This window comes from Bubalus kerabau, chromosome 9 (assembly GCF_029407905.1).
Source record: "Bubalus kerabau isolate K-KA32 ecotype Philippines breed swamp buffalo chromosome 9, PCC_UOA_SB_1v2, whole genome shotgun sequence".
NCBI classification, from domain to species: domain Eukaryota; kingdom Metazoa; phylum Chordata; class Mammalia; order Artiodactyla; family Bovidae; genus Bubalus; species Bubalus kerabau.
The window spans coordinates 22,143,116-22,165,623 of NC_073632.1; positions in this window are offsets into that span (position 1 = coordinate 22,143,116).

A 22,508-nucleotide genomic window follows, 5' to 3' on the forward strand; every position below is an offset into this window, starting at 1 on the left:
CACTTGGAATATTATCTTATCATATGGTTATATGACTGAGTGAATATATATCTTTAGGTTCATTTAAAAATTTTTATTCTTAAGGATTGTTCTTTTATTTTTAAAATTATAAAATTATGTAAAAGATTTCTGTAGTACCTAAATGAAAAAAGCTATATTTTAAAAAATCTTGCCTCTGTCTTCCCCCTCAACCTATTTCATTTCATTGCTTATAGGTAACATTTTTAAATTTTATTTATTTATTTTAGTTTTGGTTGCACTGAGTCTTCATTGGTGCCTAAGGGCTTTCTCTAGTTGTGGCCAAGTGGGGGCTGGCTACTCTGTAGTTGCAGTGTATGCTCTTCTCATTGCTGTGGCTTCTTTTGCTACAGAGCCTTGGCTCTAAGGCGCAAGGGCTCAATAGTTGCAATGCATGGGCTTAGTTGCTCCATGGCATGTGGGATCTTCCTGGACTAGGGATCAAACAAGTGTCCCCTGCATTGGTAGGCATATTTTTAACCACTGAATGACCAGGGAAGCCCCTCAGTAACATTTTTGAAAGTTTTCTTATTTTTAATCAATTAATGTTTTATTTTTAGTTAAAATCTGTTATTTATTTTAATATTTAAATATAAAATATAAACATGAATAATTAGATGTTGTAGAGTGATTTATTATGAGAGTTTTTTTTTCTATCATGCATTTTTCTAGGCTTCACATTTAGATAAATCACACATCTATCTAAAATTTGCTAGTCTATCAATAAACTACAGCACAGTGTTCATTCTTATAGACTGACCCAAAATACATAAATTAAAACGTAAAGGACTGATAGATTGTACATTCTCAGTTTAAGGATTTTCTTAAACAGAATACTAAGATCTCAAACATCCTGAACATAGATGTTTAAAGATAATCAACTATTTAAAGATTGTTCTAAAGATTATCAACTACTCCCCTCCTGTGCTGTGTGCTAAATCGCTTCAGTTGTGTCTGACTCTCCATGACACTATGGACCACAGCCCACCAGGCTCCTCTGTCCACAGGATTTGGAGACTCTTGCCTGGAGGGCAAGAGTACTGGAGCGAGTTGCCCATGCCCTTCTCCAGGGGATCTTCCAGACACAGGGATCAAACCCAAGTCTCTACGTCTCCTGCATTGGCAGGCAGGTTCTTTACCATTAGCACCGCCTGAGCCCTACTCGCCTCTTTAAAGACAATAAAAATAGTGAAGACATCACAGCTTAATTTTTCACAAAGTCAGTACAAAGATTTGACTTTTTAGATTTTCATTGTCTATTTTTACTTTTAATATAAGCAAATATTTCTTTCATTTTTAGGTAAACAATAGCAAACTGAAAACCATTTTTCTGCCTTGTTCCCTCCCCCCACTTTGGATGGATATATTAACACTTCTCTAGCTAGTTCCCTATTGCAGTCTCCACCTAGTCCCCAGTTAGCCCTTAACTAGTCCCTAGTTGCTCTGCTTTGAATAGCCTTATAGAAATAAGCTAGTTATTTTTGGTAGCATGTTTTTGACTAGAAATAACTCTACTAATTCAAGAGGTAAATAGATATGTAGTTTTCCCAGATACTCCTAAATTTCCCATTATGGCAGTTGTATCATGTATCATTTTTATTCTCATTAATACTGTATAAGAGTGCTGTTTCCTCCTAGCCTCTTCAACAAGATATGTTGTAAAAGCTTTGTATTTTTAACTTTTACTTATGGTAAGAAATAGTATCTCAGTGGGATTTTCCTACTTTTTAAAGTAAATTTGATTTTTCCAAATGATTCAGAGATGTGCATCTTTATTTTCATGAAATATCTATTTTTTTATTTTTGCAATTTTATTTATTATTTCTATGGGTTTTTATTTTCTGTTTTTAGAAACAAAATATGCTATGAGCTTTTGATTTATTTGTATTAAAAGTTCATAAAGAAATTGATAAGAAATTCACCTTCCATATATTAATCTTGAATTCTTATAAAAGGTTGTGTATTTGTCCAGATAGGCTTAGTTATGCTCTAGTAACAAACAAGCCCCCCCCTGGAGTCTCAGATGATAAAGAATCTGTCTGCAACGCAGGAGACCTGGGTTGGATCCCCAGGATGGGAAGATCCCCTGGAGGAGAGCATGTCAACCCACTCCAGTCCTCTTGCCTAGAGGATCCCCGTGGACAGAGGAGCCTGGCAGGCTACAGTTCATGGGGTTGCAAAGAGTCATACATGACTGAATGACTAAGCACACACATGCCATATTGGCTTAGCATTGGAAGGGCTTATTTTTCACTTACCGTAACAGTAATGTAGGTAGAATTGTTCTCCCTGGTGATTATCCTCCAAGTGGCAACTGAAGGACTGAGCTTTCTCCCATGTTGAGACACAACTCTCAAATTTGCCACAAGAGTATGTGAAGAAGGTTTATGGCCAGGTCTACAAGGGCTGCATCACTTTTGCCCACATCCTATTGGCCAGAACTGAGTCAAGGAGAGTCAGAAATACAGTCTTCCTACGGGTCCAGAAAGAGGAAAATTACCTGGGATGTTTGTGACCTCATAGTGCTGGCTCTGGCAATAAGCAGTGTTTGATTAGAACAAGACTTCTATGTGTTTGATCATTACTACATTATTTCCTTTGACTATCACTGCTTGAAAGACAAATGGAGAAGCATGCAACATTTAAAAATTCTTATTATCATAGCTTCCACAGCTTATTACATCTTCTGTCTTTTGAAAGAGTGAACATCTAACCATTTCTCTATTACTCAGCTGTGACATGAAGCTTCCAGTTCCAAATGTCTGTGGGTTATAATATATCCAACTGGTATATTATGACAGGCATTATGAATTTGAGTTATCCTTGCTTCAGTCATCTCCACCTGTTTAAGGATACTGCTAAAGTCAATCTTTATTTTGAAATCATAATTTCCATTTTGTGGAAATATCTGAATCACTTGCTTCTTGTTTATTGCTATGCTCTTCTGAGAGTGTGTGACTGGTTATTCAAAAAGAACATTAAGAGTTACAATGTTTAGATGCAGTTTAAAGGTTTAGTTTTTTTACCAGAATAGAGACTATCCTTATGGGCTTCCTGTTTAAGAAACCTCAAGTGATTGCCTTGGAGGTAGCAAGATGATCATTTCTTAAATACTTGCTTCTTAAACTCACATTTTACAAGTTTCTCTGTACATAATTTTTATATCAGTCAAGTTCACTAAAAAGGTTCCTAAAACTTACATTGAGTATTTTATTTTGTCCAGAATTGAGTTGAAAAGTCATTTATGACATAGCAAATCATAAGGAAACTAATACACTTTTGCATATTTATTTAACTTTCTCTAAATTGAAAATATGCCATGTGTCTTAGTGTGTTTTGTTGAACTGAGCACACTTCCTTGTGCTCTGACGGCACCCTGTGTTTACTTCTATCATAGTGATTTGTCACTGTACATTCAACTGCCTTCTGGCTGAAATGTCCTCCACCAGAATCAAGGGCTTGGGCCATGTCTTTCATGCCAACAGCCAACACCTTTTATGCCTGGCTCCTAGAACTGTCACAGCAAAGAGCTAAATCTGACTCCACGTTGGATCTTTCTTTTACTTTGTTTCCCGTTGCTTTTGTTCAGTAAAAGAATATTGTCTATACATAATGGCCTACTTCAAGGAACGCTGCCCCTCTGCCTGAATGTTAAACCAAAGTGCCTTTGTTAAGAGAAACATCCTCACCCCGTCCACCTGTAAATAGCTACAGGAAGGAAGAAAGAACATATCCCTTTCCCAATGCAGGCCATTCTAGGAGATATTTGCAAAACTTATGACCTTTTGACTTTACTTCCTCATCCCCTCCCTGTTCTGTTCTATAGAAGAACCCAGCATCCAGACCTAAAGATGGTTATTTTGAGACATTAGCCTTCTATCTTCTCAGTCTGCTGGCTTTCCAAATAAAGTCATTATTCCTTGCCTCAACACAGTGTCTCCAATTTATTTGCCTATTGCGAGGCGAGCAGAGCAAGCTTGTACTCAGTAACAGAAATTGATCAATAAAAGCTGTAGATATGAATAAATTAATAAATAATAAAAATACTTCAAGAAAATGATGCTTCTTAATGATTACTTTATTATGATGAATTCAGGATCCATTGCTGATTTGGAGAAATTAGAATTTTATATATTTTCAAATGACTTTTTACTCTTTAATGATGCTTTCCTAACCTTTTCACTGGCTGTAAGGAAAAAATGTCGATCAAACTGTCCACAGAGAATGTAGTCAATTTATTCTATTGTCTCAAATATGTACCTCTTTGGAAAGATGTATTTTTGACATGAGTTAAGCTAATCTTCCTCTTCTCTCCTCTATCTCTATTTCTTCTGGGGGTATAAAACCAGGCTAGTATTACATGATCCTAATTCCAACATCCTGACAATAAGTGATTTAATCAACAGTGGGCGCATTTCCAGTGAAACAATCAGATTCTTTGGGGAACTCAATATTTGAAGTTAAAAACATTAGTCTCTGCTGTCACTTACATTGCAATGAAGTAGATTTGTAACAAGGAAGTACAAATCTGACTCCATATTGGATCTGTTTCTTTTACTTTAACGTTTGTGTTCTATTGCTTTCACTACAAGTTAATCACTAATATGGTGCTGCCTATAGCTTAAAGGATATATGATGACTCAACTCCAGGAATCCTGCTTCCCAGCCCTGAAAATTAAGCTAAAATATCTTTGTTTAACTCACAGAAAACATCCTGACCAGGCCCACCTGTGAATGGCTTCAAGAAAGAAGAAATTAATACATCCCCTCTGGAGTCTAGCTGGAACCAGGAAATATTCAATAACATTGCCTTTTTCACCTTGCTCTTCACCTCCCACTCTTTGTTCTATTAAAAAAAAAAAGAAAGAAAAAAAAGAAACCTAGCATCCAAACCCAGGCAAGATGGCTCTTTGGAACACTAGTCCACCATCTTTTTGGTCTGCTGGCTTTCCAAATAAAGTCACAATTCCTTGCACCAACACCTTTTCTCTTGATTTATCAGCCTGTCCTGTGGTGAGCAGAACAAAGCTTGGACTTGGTATTAATGAAAGATGCAGAGACTGAAAGAGTTATTCCAATGCAGCCATGCTTGACCTACATGCAAAAACAGCAGAAAAAATTGATTTCTTTAAAAAGATGAAGAAATGAAAAGTGAAGAGAGTAGCAGGGAAAAAAATTCAAGTGCTCTTAGAAGAATGGACCTTGACTTTCCAGTTGGTGCAATGGTAAGGAATTTGCCTGCCAATCCAGGAGATGCAGGTTTGATCCCTGGGTCTGAAAGATCCCCTGGACTAGAAAATGACTACCCACTCCAGCATTCTTGCCTGGAAAATTCCAAGGACAGAGGAGACTGGCAGACTACAGTCCATGGAGTCACAAAGAGTCCGGCACAATTGGGCCACTGAGCATGGAGGTGAATGGAAGGAGTCATTTTTATATAATTTTACAAACAAAACTTAATGTTCAAGAATATGACTTCCATCATTTTTCCTCAATCAAATGCAATTTTTTCTTGAACTCTCCATTTTACTGATATTAGAAAATGTCACCTAGTCACTACTTAGTAAACTCAGCAGAGATTATTTAATCTATTCAGGTTTAAAATTTCATCATTTTGGGATTTAAACTCAGTGGGTTGAGGAGTCAAAATCAGTCCATTTAGTTTCCTCTTTCTGATTCCTGATGTTTTGGGGAGGATGTAGTGGCTCATAGCATTGTTAGCAAGAGACACCTGATCCTTGACTATGTCTTTACACCAGCCTCCACTGAGACACAGTGCTTCTTATTTGATTACTGTCAACACATACTTGTCTATGGTGTTGCTGAGCTCCCTGAATTCATGAAGACGCCTGATGTCCACCTTCACAGAGCTCCTCCACTGGTCTACCTAAACACTTGCAGTCTTCTCATCACCATCTTCCACACTTGACACCCTGTGAGACTTTCTCTAGGATGAACAGCCTAAATGCTCTGCCTTGCGGCCCCTACAATTGTGCACCTTTCTGAATGCAAGTCTCCTTTGCAAGGACAGTGATTTCCTGGGCTGTACCTGGGAACAAGGCAAAAGCAGTCTGGCTCTAGGATCCTCTCACATTTACCTTTTGTATTTTCAGTCCTCCCCTGAGGCAAGACTCAAGTTTCTTTAGAAATTTAGTAGGTTCTGTTTCACAACAGTAGTCAACACTCCTGCCCTCTTATCCAAACTTGGGAAAATACTGCTTGGCCCAGCCCCAGAAAGACACATTTCCTTTCTGTGTGTAAGGAAAACTAACTAACCACATCTTTCCAAGGAAGCCACTTACGTAGTTCATTCAGGCAAAGAATCATTAGACTGTTTCTCCCAATTCCTCTTCTCCCTCTCTGAAGGAAAGCACAAACAGGCCCTGTGAGCTGAAAGAGTGTTTCATGTACACATTCGTCATCAAAGCAATCAAGACCAATCTATGAATGTAAGTGATACAGACTATGTTTACCCAGATGCTCCACATTTATTCCATCTCCTAAACTGGGGAAAATTCTACAGTGTTTTTAAGCTCTGGGACAGCTGGATCTTGTATTAAAAAAAAATGTACAAAAATTAAAAATGGGATGGCTGGTTGTGATTAAACAGGAAAAGGAAAATTCAGGTTGACTTTTTTGTGTCGGGTGTGTCAGGCGCATGGCAGGCACATGAAATATCTCATTTAAGTTTCATGACCACTGTGAAGCAGCTTCATTTCAGAGAGGGAAACTAGAGTAAATGAGTTATTCAAGCTATAAGACTTGAATAACTTATATTATTACCAGTTGAGGTGTGCTTTCCAAAAAGGTGTGTTGAAATCTTAACTCTAGGAACCTGTAAATGTGAATTTATTTGGAAATAGGGCCGTAGCAGATGTAATCAAGTTTGGATGAGGCCATCCTCAATTAAAGTGGGCCCTGAGTCCAGTGACTGCTGTTCAGCTCAGTTGCTCAGTCATATCCGACTCTTTGCGACCCCATGGATGGCAGCACTCCAGGCCTCCCTGTCCATCACTAACTCTCGGAGCTTGCTCAAACTCATGTCCATTGAGTCGATGATGCCATCCAACCATCTCATCCTCTGTCATTCCCTTCTCCTCCTGCCTTCAATCTTTCCCAGCCTCAGGGTGTTTTCCAATGAGTCAGTTCTTCGCATCAGGTGGCCAAAGTATTGGAGTTTCAGCTTCAGCATCAGTCCTTTTAGACTTTCAGAATGAAGTCCTTTCAGAATGAAGACATTCAGACACATACAAAGGAAGACAGTCATGTGAAGCTGGAGGCAAAGAGTAGAGAGATACAGCTATAGCGAAGGAAGGCCAAGGGCTGGGGAAACCACCAGAAGCTAGAAAGAGACAAGGAAGGATTCTTCCCTAGAGTCTTCAAAGGGACCATGGTCTAGAAACACCTTTGGACTTCTAGCTTCCAGATCTGTGAGATAATAAATTTCTGGTTGTTCTAAGGTAGAGGTTGCCACTTTTTTGTCACCAGGGGCCAATTTGATGGCAGACAATTTTTCTGGTGCTGGAGGATAAAGCTTCCCTTGCTGGCCCACTGCTCACCTCCTGCTGTGTGGCCCAGTTCTTAACAGGTCATGAACCAATACCGGTCTGTAGCCCAGGGGATGGGGATCCCTGTCCTAAGGTATCTAAATACCTTTTAGATAATGTCTGTGTTAATTTGCTATGGCCCTAGAAAACTAATATAAAACCCCTCCCATTGAAAGCCTACTAGGTTGCATACATTCTCTTGGCCATCCTATTATATGCTAGTTAATTTAACCTACAATTTACAGAGAGGATACCAAGGTTCAGAAAGTTAAGCAACACATCAATGTTATATTGTTTTCAAGTAATAGGGACTTTCAGTTCAGTTCAGTTCAGTCACTCAGTCGTGTCCGACTCTTTGCGACCCCATGAATCACAGTATGCCAGGCCTCCCTGTTCATCACCAACTCCCGGAGTTCACTCAAACTCATGTCCATCGAGTAGGTGATGCCATCCAGCCATCTCATCCTCTGTCGTCCCCTTCTCCTCCTGCCCCCAATCCCTCCCAGCATCAGGGTCTTTTCCAATGAGTCAACTCTTCACATGTGGTGGCCAAAGTATTGGAGTTTCAGCTTCAGCATCAGTCCTTCCAATGAACACCCAGGACTGATCTCCTTTAGGATGTACTGGTTGTATCTCCTTGCAGTCCAAGGGACTCTCAAGAGTCTTCTCCAACACCACAGTTCAAAAGCATCAATTCTTTGACACTCAGCTTTCTTCACAGTCCAACTCTCACATCCATACATGACCACTGCAAAAACCATAGGGACATTCTAAAGTTCAGATGCAAGTCTACCAGACCATAAATGCCTTTCTAAGTTCACATAGCCAGAAAGTCAATACAATGCTGAAGGAAATAAAAGAAAGTGTTGAGATGTCATTGTAAGGTTCTATCTGTGAAGTGTTAGTGATTTGTAAAGAAGATTACAATGGTGAAATTACAGGTGATATAATGAACCAAATTATCTTAAATAAATAAATTTACTGCAATTTTCTTGTATTAAATACTGTTCATTACCAAAAGTCCAAGACAAAAGAGAAATTTTGCCCAATAGACATTTTAATGGTAACTCTATTTGCTGTAATTAGGTGAGATTTTATGACCTTAGAAGACTTTTTGAGACTGTTTCAAGGTACGTTCCAACTTACTCAGAGTTAAGACCTTCCTGTGAACTTGCCAGGACTCACATAATCTGGCCTACCTTTCCTGAAGCACTCAGCCCCATCTCCCCACTTGATCATTCCTATCCAGCCACACAGACTCTTCCCCATTTCTAATATATATCCAGCTTTCTGTTATCTCAGACAGAGCCTTTGAGCTTACAGTTCTCTGTCTGAACTCTCCTCCCAGAGTTCTGCCTAGCTCCTCACTTCCTAAAAGTTTTGACTTGAACATCCCCTTTTCAGTGCTTTCATCCCTGACTGCCCTAGTTAAACTTGAAGGCCTCCTTGACACTGTCTATCCATCAACCTGCTTTATTTTAACAATTCACATCATCTAATATACTATATCTTCACTTTAAAGTCATTTTTATTGATGCCCTCATAAATAGAAACTCCATGAAGGCAAAAGTATTTGTTTTGTTTGTTACTATATCTTCAGTTGCTAAACAGTTCCTGGCACATAGTAAGGCTGTGAATGCTTGTTGAATGAATAAATGAATGAATGAGTGAACTCACAGATAAATTATTTTACAGTTCTTGAGTTCTAAAAAAGAACTTCAAGGGAGTCCATGAACACCTGGAATGACATGGAAAATAATGTATGTGTGCAAAATTCTCTCCAAAAGAGAAAATTTTATTAACCACTGCATTTATTTAATAGTAAAGAAGATTGTATAATATTTATTGTGAAACATAAAAGTAAAACTGTCTTGTATACATTAGGCTAAAATATCATTATTAACCACAATTCCTGTTAAGTTCTGTATGAGTATCTCTGCATATATACCTCATTTTCTACAGGAAAAATGAGTGTAACTCGTGTATCCTCTCAGATTTCCACCTTCTTTCCTCACCTATATTATCACATTTACTCTCCACACCAGTGTCTTGGTTTTCTCTTTACTTGTTCTCTATATTCATATTAACCTTTCCTATTTTGCCCTTTATTTTCTTTTTTTCCCATCTTTTTTGTTTCTACCAAGTTTCTTTTTAAAAAGTTATTTTTCTGGGCTTCCCTGGTGGCTCAGTGGTAAAGAGTCCACTTGCCAATGCAGGAGACACAGGTTTGATCCCTGATCCAGGAAGATTCCACATGCCGAGGAGTTACTATGCCCATGCACCACATTCGTTGAGCCTGTGCTCCAGAGACCAGAACCCACAACTACTGAGCCCACGTGCTGCGACTACTGAGGCCCAAGTGCCCTAGAGCCTATGCTCTGCAACAAAGAGAAGCCATCACAATGAGAAGCCTGCACATTGCAAACTAGACAAAAGCACATGCAGCACCAAAGACCCAGCATAGCCAAAAATAAATAAATAAAATTATTTTTAAAATATAAATTCTCTTTAAAAATTATTTTTCAGTGTTATTGAGGCATAATTGACAAAACTGTAAGATCAAGAGTACAGCTGATTATTTGATATACACATACATTGTGAAAGGATTCCTCACAAGTTAATCAAAACAGCCATCATCTCACATATTTACCTTTTTTTTTAATTTTGGTAAGAACATTTAAATTCTACTCCCTTAGTGAATTTCAATTTTACAATACAGTATTATCAACTATAGTCACTACATTATTAGATCCTCATAACTTTTTCACCTTATTCCTGAAAATGAGTACTTTACCAACCTCTCCCTATTTCCCCCACCGCCCAGCTCTAGCAATCACTTTTCTACTCTTTGTTTCTATGAGTTTGAGGGGTTTTGATTGCTTATTTTTTAATCCACATAGTAAATGATGTCATGCAATATTTGCCTTTCCCTGTCTGACTTGTTTCATTGCACATAATGATCTTCTTTATCTCTTGTTATAGTCTTTAATTCTATTTTTTTTCTTTTTTATCTTTTTATTTTATATTGTAGTATAGCTGATTAACAATGTTGTGTTAATTTCAGGTGTACTGTACTTCAGTTATACATATACATGTATCCATTATTTTTCAAATTCTTTTCCCATTTAGGTTGTTACATAATATTAAGCGAGTTCCCTGGACTATACAGTAGCTTCTTGTTGGTTACCCATTTTAAATATAGGAATGTGTACATGTCAGTCCCAAACTCCCTAACTATCCCTTTTCCTCACCCTTCCCCTGGTAACCCTGTTTGTTCTCTAAGTCTCTGAGTCTATTTCTATTTTGTAAATAAATTTATTTGTATCCTTTTATTTTTTTAGAGTCTACATATAAGTGATACCATACATTTCACTTTCTCTGTCTGACTTCACTAAGTCTGACAATCTCTAGGTCCATCTATTTTGCTGAAAACTATTATTTCATTCTCTTTAATTACAGTACCACATCTTCCTCATCCCCTCCTCTGTTGATGGACATTGAAGTTGCTTCCATGTCTTGGTTATTGTAAATAGTGCTGCAATGAACATTGGGGTGTGTGCATTTTTTTCAAATTATGGTTTTCTATAGATATATGCTCAGGAATGGGACTGCTGGATCAAATGGCAATTTTATTTTTAGTTTTTTTGAGGAACTACCATACTATTACCCACAGTGGTTGTATCAGTTTACATTCTCAAAAACAGTGAAATATTTTCCTATTCCTTGTCTTTTAGTCTATATATTCCTAAAAGCTGAAGTGTCTCTTATAGGCAGAATATAATTAGGTGACCCTTTTTATTTTTTAATCCATTCAGCCACTCCATGTCTTCTAATTGGAGAATTTACTTCCTTTATATTGAGAGTAATTATGATAGTTATGTGCTTACTATTACTGTTTTCTGACTGTCTTGTAGTTCCTCTGTGTTCCTTTATTCTTCTCTTCTCTATTCCCTCATGGTTTGATAATTTTCTGTAGTGATTTGCTTTGATTCTTGTTCATCTTTTGTGTGAATACTACAGCCTTTTGTTTGTGATTACCATGGAAATTACATAAAACATCTGACATTTATAACATTCTATTTTAAACTGAAAACAGCTTAACTTCAAGTTTAATACAGAGTTTTGCATTTTTACACTCCCACCCTCCTTGTATGTTTTCCACGTTACAATTTATATCCTTTTACATTGCATGTGTGCTCAGTTGCTTTAGTTGTGTCTCATTCTTTGCAACCCCATGGACCATAGTCCACCAGGCTCCTCTGTCCATGGGATTTCCCAGCAAAAATACTGGAGTGGGTTGCCATGCCCTCTTCCAGGGGACCTTCCCTACCAAGGAACAGAACCTGAGTCTCCTGCACTGGCGTGTGGATTCTTTACTGCTGAGCCATCAGGGAAGTCCCTCTTTTAATACTGTGTATCCATTAATGAATTATTATAGTCATTTTTAATACTTTTGTCTTTCATCCTTCATATAAAAGCTATAAGTGATTTGCCCATGAGCATTCTGATATTAGGGTGTTCTGAATTTAACTATATATTTATCTTTACCAGTGAATTTTATACCACAGACAACACAGGTTGCCTGCCATTCCAGTAAATAATGAATGTTGCCCACCATCAAGCCATCAGCCATTGTACCCATTGTGGTGAGCCCTGAGGGGAATGCAGGATGGAGAAAAACAGGATACAGGCCCTAGATATTAATAGTTAAGATGCATTTCAAAGGAATAATTTCAATGAGCTCAAACTCTTGTGTCTTCACATATGTAGAAAAACACTAAAAATGTCTGTTTTTGTGATTGTAATAATATTTGATCTTCAGCACGTTTGTTTATTTTTAGCAAAAGCTCCTGTATATCCTGGCTCCTCCCTTACTTCTCTGTAGCAGTTCCTCAGAGCTACCTGAGAGACTGTCTCCTGGGTTATAATCCTCACTAGAGCTCCCAAATAACTTAACTCACACTTTTTAGATCATGCATTTTTTTTTCAGTCAACAATATTTACGTATGCTTTCCTGTTACTAGTTAGCTTCCTTTAGTTTCAACTTGAAGAACCCTTTTAACATTTCTTGTAAGGCTAGTCTAGTGGTCATGAACTCTTCTTACAGCATTTGTTTGTCTGGAAAAGTCTTTTTTTAAGCACTTCTTTAGTATTGAAGGACAACTGTGCTTATTCTTGCTGGGTAGCTTTTAACGTGTGCAGATAGGGGGGAGGAGCCAAGATGGCGGAGGAGTAGGACGGGGAGAACACTTTCTCCCCCACAAATTCATCAAAAGAGCATTTAAACGTCGAGTAAATTCCACAAAACAACTTCTGAATGCCGGCAGAGGACATCAGGCACCCAGAAAAGCAGCCCAAGTCTTCGAAAGGAGGTAGGAAAAAATATAAAAGACAAAAAAAGAGACAAAAGAGGGAGGGACAGAGTTCCGTCCCGGGAAGGGAGTCTTAAAAAGAGAGAAGTTTCCAAACACCAGGAAACCTTCTCACTGCCGAATCTGTGCCGAGCTTTGGAAGCACAGAGGGCAACATAAAAGGGAGAAAAAAAATAAATAAACAATTAAAAATCGCAGATTGTGAGCCCTACAGTAACTCCCCCAGCGGAGAAGCAGCGCAGACGCCTGCACACGGCATTAGCAAGCAGGGGCTGGGCAGGGAAGCGGGGCGCGGGCTGTTTCCCTTAGAGTAAGAATCGGCCCAAATGTCCTGAGCGCTATCTGAGCGAAATAATTTGGGCTAGCAAACCAGACTGTGGTATATCTACCACGCGAAAAGCCAGCCCTAACCTAAGACACCGCCAGGCCCGCGCACAGAACAAAGGACTGAACAGAGATAGCCGGTTGCAGACCTTCCCCCTCCGATGACAGGCAGCCAGAGCCGTAAGGGGGCAATCGCAGCCCAAGAGAGACACTATCTATAAAACTGTAAGCAGGCTTCTTTGCTAACTAAAACTTCTTGGGGGTCTGGACGGTCCACATCTGCCTGAGAAGGTGCGCCGGTTTTACACCCAGATAACCGAGTGGCGGGGAGGCGATAAGTTGCAGCATTGTCGCCCGCCAAACACCACATCACCTGAGATGCTCGGACCTGGGAAGAGCACAAAACGCAGGCCCAACCGAGTCTGTGCCTCTGAGGACTACCCGAGTGCCTGAACCTGAGCGGCTTGGACGTGGGAGGTCAGCCCAGGGCCGGCCTCTGATTGTTCCCGGCGGAACAACCTAGAGCCCGAGCAGTGTGGGCAGGGAGGCTACACGCGCCGTGAGCAGGGGCAGACCCAGTGTGGCTGAGGCACTGCGAGCGCACACCAGTGTTATCTGTTTGCAGCATCCCTCCCTCCCTCCCCACAGCGCGGCTGAACAAGTGAGCCTAAATAAAATAAAAAAAATAGTGTCCTCCACCGTCCCCTTTGTGACAGTGTGGGAACCAGACACTGAAGAGACCAGCAAACAGAAGAAGCTATAACAGAGGGAAACGCCTTGGAAGCTACAGGCCATAGATTAAAACCCTGTGGTTACTACGGACTACATAGGAAGGGGCCTATAGATCTTGAGAAATATAAGTCAGACCAAGGAACTAACCAAAAATGAACTGAACCCACAATACTCACAGCAAAACCAGAGAAAGACCTAGATATATTTTTACTATTTTTACGATCAATCTTTCTTTTTTTTCTTTTTTTTTTAATTAAAAAAAAAAAATTTTAAGTCCTCTATTGTCCTTTAATTTTCACTTTTATAACTATTACTTTGCAAAAAAAAAAAAAGACCCTATTTTTTTTTCTTCTTCAGCAAACTTCATATATGTATTTTATAATTTTTTGACCGTGTTTTGTTTTGTTTTGATTTTTCTTTTTCTTCTTTTCTTTAACATTGTATTTTTGAAATTCCAAACTCGACTCTAGATTTTTAATTTTAGCCTTTTGGTATATGTTATCAATTTTGTACATATAGTTTTTTTTTATAATTTCTGTGACTTTTTTTTTCTTTTTTTTTTTTCTTTTTTTTCCCCTCTGTTTCTTTCTCTTCTTCTTTTATATAACATCATATATCTGCAATTCCAAACTCTACTCAAGAGTTTTAATTTATGCTTTTTGGTATTTGATATCAATTTTGTACCTGTATTTTCTTTATAATTTTTGTGACATTGTTTTTGTTGGTTTGTTTGTTTTCTCTCTTTATTTTTCTTCTTCTTCTTTTTTTTTTTCAACATTGTATTTTTGAAATTCCAAACTCTACTCTAGATTTTTAATTTTGGCTTTTTGGTATTAGTTATCAATTTTGTACCTGTAGTTTCTTTATAATTTTTGCAACCTTGTTTGTTTTTCTTTGTTCATTTTTTCTCTCTTTCTTTTCCTTCTTCTTTTCATTAACATCGCATTTTTGAAATTCCAAACTCTTCTCTAGATTTTTAATTTTTGCTTTTATGTATTTGTTACCAATTTTGTACCTTTAAGAACCCAATCTTCAGGACCCATTTTTCACTAGGGAACGAGATTACTGGCTTGACTGCTCTCTCTCCCTTTGGACTCTCTGTTTTCTCCACCAGGTCGCCTGTATCTCCTCCCTAACCCCTCTCTCCTCTACCCAACTCTGTGAATTTCTGTGTGTTCCAGACGGTGGAGAACACTTAGGGAACTGATTACTTGCTGGATCTGTCTCCCTCCTTTTCATTTCCCCCTTTTATCCTTCTGGCCACCTCTGTCTCCTGCCTCCTTCTTCTCTTCTCTGTATAACTCCGTGAACATCTCTGAGAGGTCCAGTTGTGGAGTGCACATAAGAAAGTGACTACTGGCTAGCCCACTCTCTCCACTATTGATTCCACCTCATCTCATTTGGGTCACCTCCAACTCCCTCCTCCCTCTTCTCTTCTCCATGTAACGCTGTGAACCTCTCTGAGTGACCCTCACAGTAGAGAAACTTTTCATCTTTAACATAGATGTTTTATCAATGGTGCTGTATAGAAGGAGAAGTTTTGAAACTACTGTAAAAATAAGACTGATAACTGGAAGTAGGAGGCTTAAGTCCAAACCCTGACTCCAGGGAACTCCTGACTCCAAGGAACATTAATTGACAGGAGCTCATCAAACGCCTCCATACCGACACTGAAACCAATCACCACACAAGGGCCAACAAGTTCCAGGGCAAGACATACCAAGCAAATTCTCCAGCAACAAAGGAACACAGCCCTGAGCTTCAAGATACAGGCTGCCCAAAGTCACCCCAAAACCATAGACATCTCATAACTCATTACTGGGCATTTCATTACACTCCAGAGAGAAGAAATACAGCTCCATCCACCAGAACATCAACACAAGCTTCCCTAACCAGGAAACCGTGACAAGCCACCTGTACAAACCCACACACAGCGAGGAAATGCCACAATAAAGAGAACTCCACAAACTGCCAGAATACAGAAAGGACACCCTAAACTCAGCAATTTAGACAAGATGAAGAGACAGAGGAATAGCCAGCAGATAAAGGAACAGGATAAATGCCCACCAAACCAAACAAAAGAGGAAGAGATAGGGAATCTACCTGATAAAGAATTCCGAATAATGATAGTGAAATTGATCCAAAATCTTGAAATTAAAATGGAATCACAGATAAATAGCCTGGAGGCAAGGATTGAGAGGATGCAAGAAAGGTTTAACAAGGACTTAGAAGAAATAAAAAAGAGTCAATATATAATGAATAATGCAATAAGTGAAATTAAAAACACTCTGGAGGCAACCAATAGTAGAATAACAGAGGCAGAAGATAGGATTAGTGAATTAGAAGATAGAATGGTAGAAATAAATGAATCAGAGAGGATAAAAGAAAAACGAATTAAAAGAAATGAGGACAATCTCAGAGACCTCCAGGACAATATTAAACGCTACAACATTCGAATCATAGGGGTCCCAGAAGAAGAAGACAAAAAGAAAGACCATGAGAAAATACTTGAGGAGATAATAGTTGAAAACTTCCCTAAAATGGGGAAGGAAATAATCACCCAAGTCCAAGAAACCCAGAGAGTCCCAAACAGGATAAACCCAAGGCAAAACACCCCAAGACACATATTAATCAAATTAACAAATATCAAACACAAAGAACAAATATTAAAAGCAGCAAGGGAAAAACAACAAATAACACACAAGGGAATACCCATAAGGATAACAGCTGATCTTTCAACAGAAACTCTTCAAGCCAGGAGGGAATGGCAAGACATACTTAAAATGATGAAAGAAAATAACCTACAGCCCAGATTATTGTACCCAGCAAGGATCTCATTCAAGTATGAAGGAGAAATCAAAAGCTTTTTGGACAAGCAAAAGCTGAGAGAATTCTGCACCACCAAACCAGCTCTCCAACAAATACTAAAGGATATTCTCTAGACAGGAAACACAAAAACAGTGTATAAATTCAAACCCAAAACAATAAAGTAAATGGCAACGAGATCATACTTATCAGTAATTACCTTAAACGTAAATGGGTTGAATGCCCCAACCAAAAGAAAAAGACTGGCTGAATGGATACAAAAACAAGACTCCTACATATGTTGTCTACAAGAGACCCACCTCAAAACAGGGGACACATACAGACTGAAAGTGAAGGGCTGGAAAAAGATTTTCCATGCAAATAGGGACCAAAAGAAAGCAGGAGTAGCAATACTCATATAAGATAAAATAGATTTTAAAACAAAGACTGTGAAAAGAGACAAAGATGGCCACTACATAATGATCAAAGGATCAATCCAAGAAGAAGATATAACAATTATAAATATATATGCACCCAACATGGGAGCACCACAGTATGTAAGACAAATGCTAACAAGTATGAAAGGAGAAATTAACAATAACACAATAATAGTGGGAGACTTTAATACCCCACTCACACCTATGGATAGATCAACTACACAGAAAATTAACAAGGAAACACAAACTTTAAACGATACAATAGACCAGTTAGACCTAATTGATATCTATAGGACATTTCATCCCAAAACAATGAATTTCACCTTTTTCTCAAGAGCACATGGAACCTTCTCCAGGATAGATCACATCCTGGGCCATAAAGCTAGCCTTGGTAAATTCAAAAAAATAGAAATCATTCCAAGCATCTTTTCTGACCACAATGCAGTAAGATTAGATCTCAATTACAAGAGAAAAACTATTAAAAATTCCAACATATGGAGGCTGAACAACACGCTGCTGAATAACCAACAAATCACAGAAGAAATCAAAAAAGAAATCAAAATTTGCATGGAAACGAATGAAAATGAAAACACAACAACCCAAAACCTGTGGGACACGGTAAAAGCAGTCCTAAGGGGAAAGTTCATAGCAATACAGGCACACCTCAAGAAACAAGAAAAAAGTCAAATAAATAACCTAACTCTACACCTAAAGCAACTAGAAAAGGAAGAAATGAAGAACCCCAGGGTTAGTAGAAGGAAAGAAATCTTAAAACTTAGAGCAGAAATAAATGCAAAAGAAACAAAAGAGATCATAGCAAAAATCAACAAAACCAAAAGCTGGTTTTTTGAAAGGATAAATAAAATTGACAAACCATTAGCCAGACTCATCAAGAAACAAAGGGGGAAAAATCAAATCAATAAAATTAGAAATGAAAATGGAGAGATCACAACAGACAACACAGAAATACTAAGGATCATGAGAGTACTATCAACAATTATATGCCAATAAAATGGACAACATGGAAGAAATGGACAAATTCTTAGAAAAGTACAACTTTCCAAAACTCGATCAGGAAGAAATAGAAAATCTTAACAGACCCATCACAAGCACGGAAATTGAAACTGTAATCAAAAATCTTCCAGCAAACAAAAGCCCAGGTCCAGACGGTTTCACAGCTGAATTCTACCAAAAATTTAGAGAAGAGCTAACACCTATCCTGCTCAAACTCTTCCAGAAAATTGCAGAGGAAGGTAAACTTCCAAACTCATTCTATGAGGCCACCATCACCCTAATACCAAAACCTGACAAAGATTCCACAAAAAAAGAAAACTACAGGCCAATATCACTGATGAACATAGATGCAAAAATCCTTAACAAAATTCTAGCAATCAGAATCCAACAACACATTAAAAAGATCATACACCATGACCAAGTGGGCTTTATCCCAGGGGTGCAAGGATTCTTCAATATCTGCAAATCAATCAATGTAATACACCACATTAACAAATTGAAAAATAAAAACCATATGATTATCTCAATAGATGCAGAGAAAGCCTTTGACAAAATTCAACATCCATTTATGATAAAAACTCTCCAGAAAGCAGGAATAGAAGGAACATGCCTCAACATAATCAAAGCTATATATGACAAACCCACAGCAAACATTATCCTCAATGGTGAAAAATTGAAAGCATTTCCTCTAAAGTCAGGAACAAGACAAGGGTGCCCACTTTCACCATTACTATTCAACATAGTTTTGGAAGTTTTGGCCACAGCAATCAGAGCAGAAAAAGAAATAAAAGGAATCCAAATTGGAAAAGAAGAAATAAATCTCTCACTGTTTGCAGATGACATGATCCTCTACATAGAAAACCCTAAAGACTCCACCAGAAAATTACTAGAACTAATCAATGACTATAGTAAAGTTGCAGGATATAAAATCAACACACAGAAATCCCTTGCATTCCTATACACTAATAATGAGAAAACAGAAAGAGAAATTAAGGAAACAATTCCATTCACCATTGCAACGAAAAGAATAAAATACTTAGGAATATATCTACCTAAAGAAACTAAAGACCTATATATAGAAAACTATAAAACACTGGTGAAAGAAATCAAAGAGGACACTAATAGATGGAGAAATATACCATGTTCGTGGATTGGAAGAATCAATATGGTGAAAATGAGTATACTACCCAAAGCAATCTATAGATTCAATGCAATCCCTATCAAGCTACCAACAGCATTCTTCACAGAGCTAGAACAAATAATTTCACAATTTGTATGGAAATACAAAAAACCTCGAATAGCCAAAGCAATCTTGAGAAAGAAGAATGGAACTGGAGGAATCAACCTACCTGACTTCAGGCTCTACTACAAAGCCACAGTTATCAAGACAGTATGGTACTGGCACAAAGACAGAAATATAGATCAATGGAACAAAATAGAAAGCCCAGAGATAAATCCGTGCACATATGGACACCTTATCTTTGACAAAGGAGGCAAGAATATACAATGGATTAAAGACAATCTCTTTAACAAGTGGTGCTGGGAAATCTGGTCAACCACTTGTAAAAGAATGAAACTAGAACACTTTCTAACACCATACACAAAAATAAACTCAAAATGGATTAAAGATCTCAATGTAAGACCAGAAACTGTAAAACTCCTAGAGGAGAACATAGGCAAAACACTCTCTGACATACATCACAGCAGGATCCTCTATGACCCACCTCCCAGAATATTGGAAATAAAAGCAAAAATAAACAAATGGGACCTAATTAACCTTAAAAGCTTCTGCACATCAAAGGAAACTATTAGCAAGGTGAAAAGACAGCCTTCATAATGGGAGAAGATAATAGCAAATGAAGCAACTGACAAACAACTAATCTCGAGAATATACAAGCAACTCCTACAGCTCAACTCCAGAAAAATAAATGACCCAATCAAAAAATGGGCCAAAGAACTAAATAGACATTTCTCCAAAGAAGACATACAGATGGCTAACAAACACATGAAAAGATGCTCAACATCACTCATTATCAGAGAAATGCAAATCAAAACCACAATGAGGTACCATTTCACGCCAGTCAGAATGGCTGCGATCCAAAAGTCTACAAGTAATAAACGCTGGAGAGGGTGTGGAGAAAAGGGAACCCTCTTACACTGTTGGTGGGAATGCAAACTAGTACAGCTACTATGGAGAACAGTGTGGAGATTCCTTAAAAAACTGGAAATAGAACTGCCTTATGATCCAGCAATCCCACTGCTGGGCATACACACTGAGGAAACCAGAAGGGAAAGAGACACGTGTACCCCAGTGTTCATCGCAGCACTGTTTATAATAGCCAGGACATGGAAGCAACCTAGATGTCCATCAGCAGATGAATGGATAAGAAAGTGGTGGTACATATACACAATGGAGTATTACTCAGCCATTAAAAAGAATACATTTGAATCAGTTCTAATGCGGTGGATGAAACTGGAGCCTATTATACAGAGTGAAGTAAGCCAGAAAGAAAAACACCAATACAGTATACTAACGCATATATATGGAATTTAGAAAGATGGTAACAATAACTCTGTGTACGAGACAGCAAAAGAGACACTGATGTATAGAACAGTCTTATGGACTCTGTGAAAGAGGGAGAGGGTGGGAAGATTTGGGTGAATGGCATTGAAACATGTAAAATATCATGTATGAAACGAGTTGCCAGTCCAGGTTTGATGCACGATACTGGATGCTTGGCGCTGGTGCACTGGGACGACCCAGATGGATGGCACGGGGAGGGAGGAGGGTTCAGGATGGGGAACACATGTATACCTGTGGTGGATTCATTTTGATATTTGGCAAAACTAATACAATTATGTAAAGTTTAAAAATAAAATTAAAAAAAAATTGGTGCAGCCACAATGAAAAAAATAAATAAATAATAAAGTGTGCAGATAAATCTGTTTTCAGGGAAACACTGGGAGATGAGTGAGTTTTACCTGCTCACTCTGTGCTAAACCCTGGAGTACAGCCACAGTGAGTTCTTACATCAGGAACTTCTTTTTTTTTGGTATAGTTTAGTGAGTATGATGGATTCAAGGCCTGTTGACTTTTAGAGGTAGTTGTTTTGAGTCCATCGCTTAGGTGAGAGTCTTAAATTTGGTGTGCTAATCATGGGGTTCAAATCCTTAGCTCCTAAGCGAGAAACTGGGAATTCAGGGCTCTTTTCAGATTGTATGGCCCTGGGCCAGAGATAGATTTATGGCCAAATGATGTCTCAGCTTTTCCTACCCATTTTGATCTGTACCTTCTCAGTAGCCCAATGTGGAGGAGTCATTCAGCTAGTTTCTGGATTTCTTGTATTAGAAGGTGCAACATGTATAACTATAGAGTTGGTGCATCCAGTAAAGCAGGGGAACTCAGAAGATTCTTATGTCACCATCTTGGTCCTCTCTCTCAAATTCCTCCTTCCATTGTTAACTAAGATAAACCTATTAAACAATACTACAAGAATGCAATCAGCAAAATCCAGAATGTGGAAAACTCTAAAGGGAAAATAAATGGTTTCTTTAACAAATAAGTTGCAAAAAAAGGAGATCTATAAAAAGCTGTATTAATCAACTGCAATATATGGGGTTTATACGCACTTTCCCTGTGGCTCAGCTGGTAAAGAATTCACCTGCAATGTGGGAGCCCTGGGTTTGATCCCTGGGTTGGGAAGATCCCCTGGAGAAGGGAAAGACTACCCACTCCAGTATTCTGGCCTGGAGAATCCCATGGACTGTATAGTCCATGGGGTCACAAAGAGTCAAACTCGACTGAGCAACCTTCACTTTCACTTTTCTTTCATTTGAAGTAGTTAAAAATAGACTCAAAGAAATTTGAACATTGATCATATAATTTATGACATTAAGGATTATTGATATTTTTGGTATAATTATTAAAAATTCCTGATCTTTTAGAGACACATTCTCAAATATATGTATAAAATATAAAATGTTTCTCAATTTTTTCAATAATATATGTGTATATGTGTGTGTGTGTGTGTGTGTGTGTGTGTGTACACCCTTCTATGGGCTTATTAGGTGGCACAATGGTAAAAATTCTTGTCTGTAGAAGTCTCTGGAACACTGGGCTTTGGTCATCCCTTGTCAAAGAAGGAAAGTCAGCATTTACCTCTACCAATTTCTCCCAACTTTCCTGATAATAAGAGTCCTCTGGGATTTTAATTAAAAATTCAGGTTTGTTCTCTGCATATGGGCAGATTTAGAAAAAC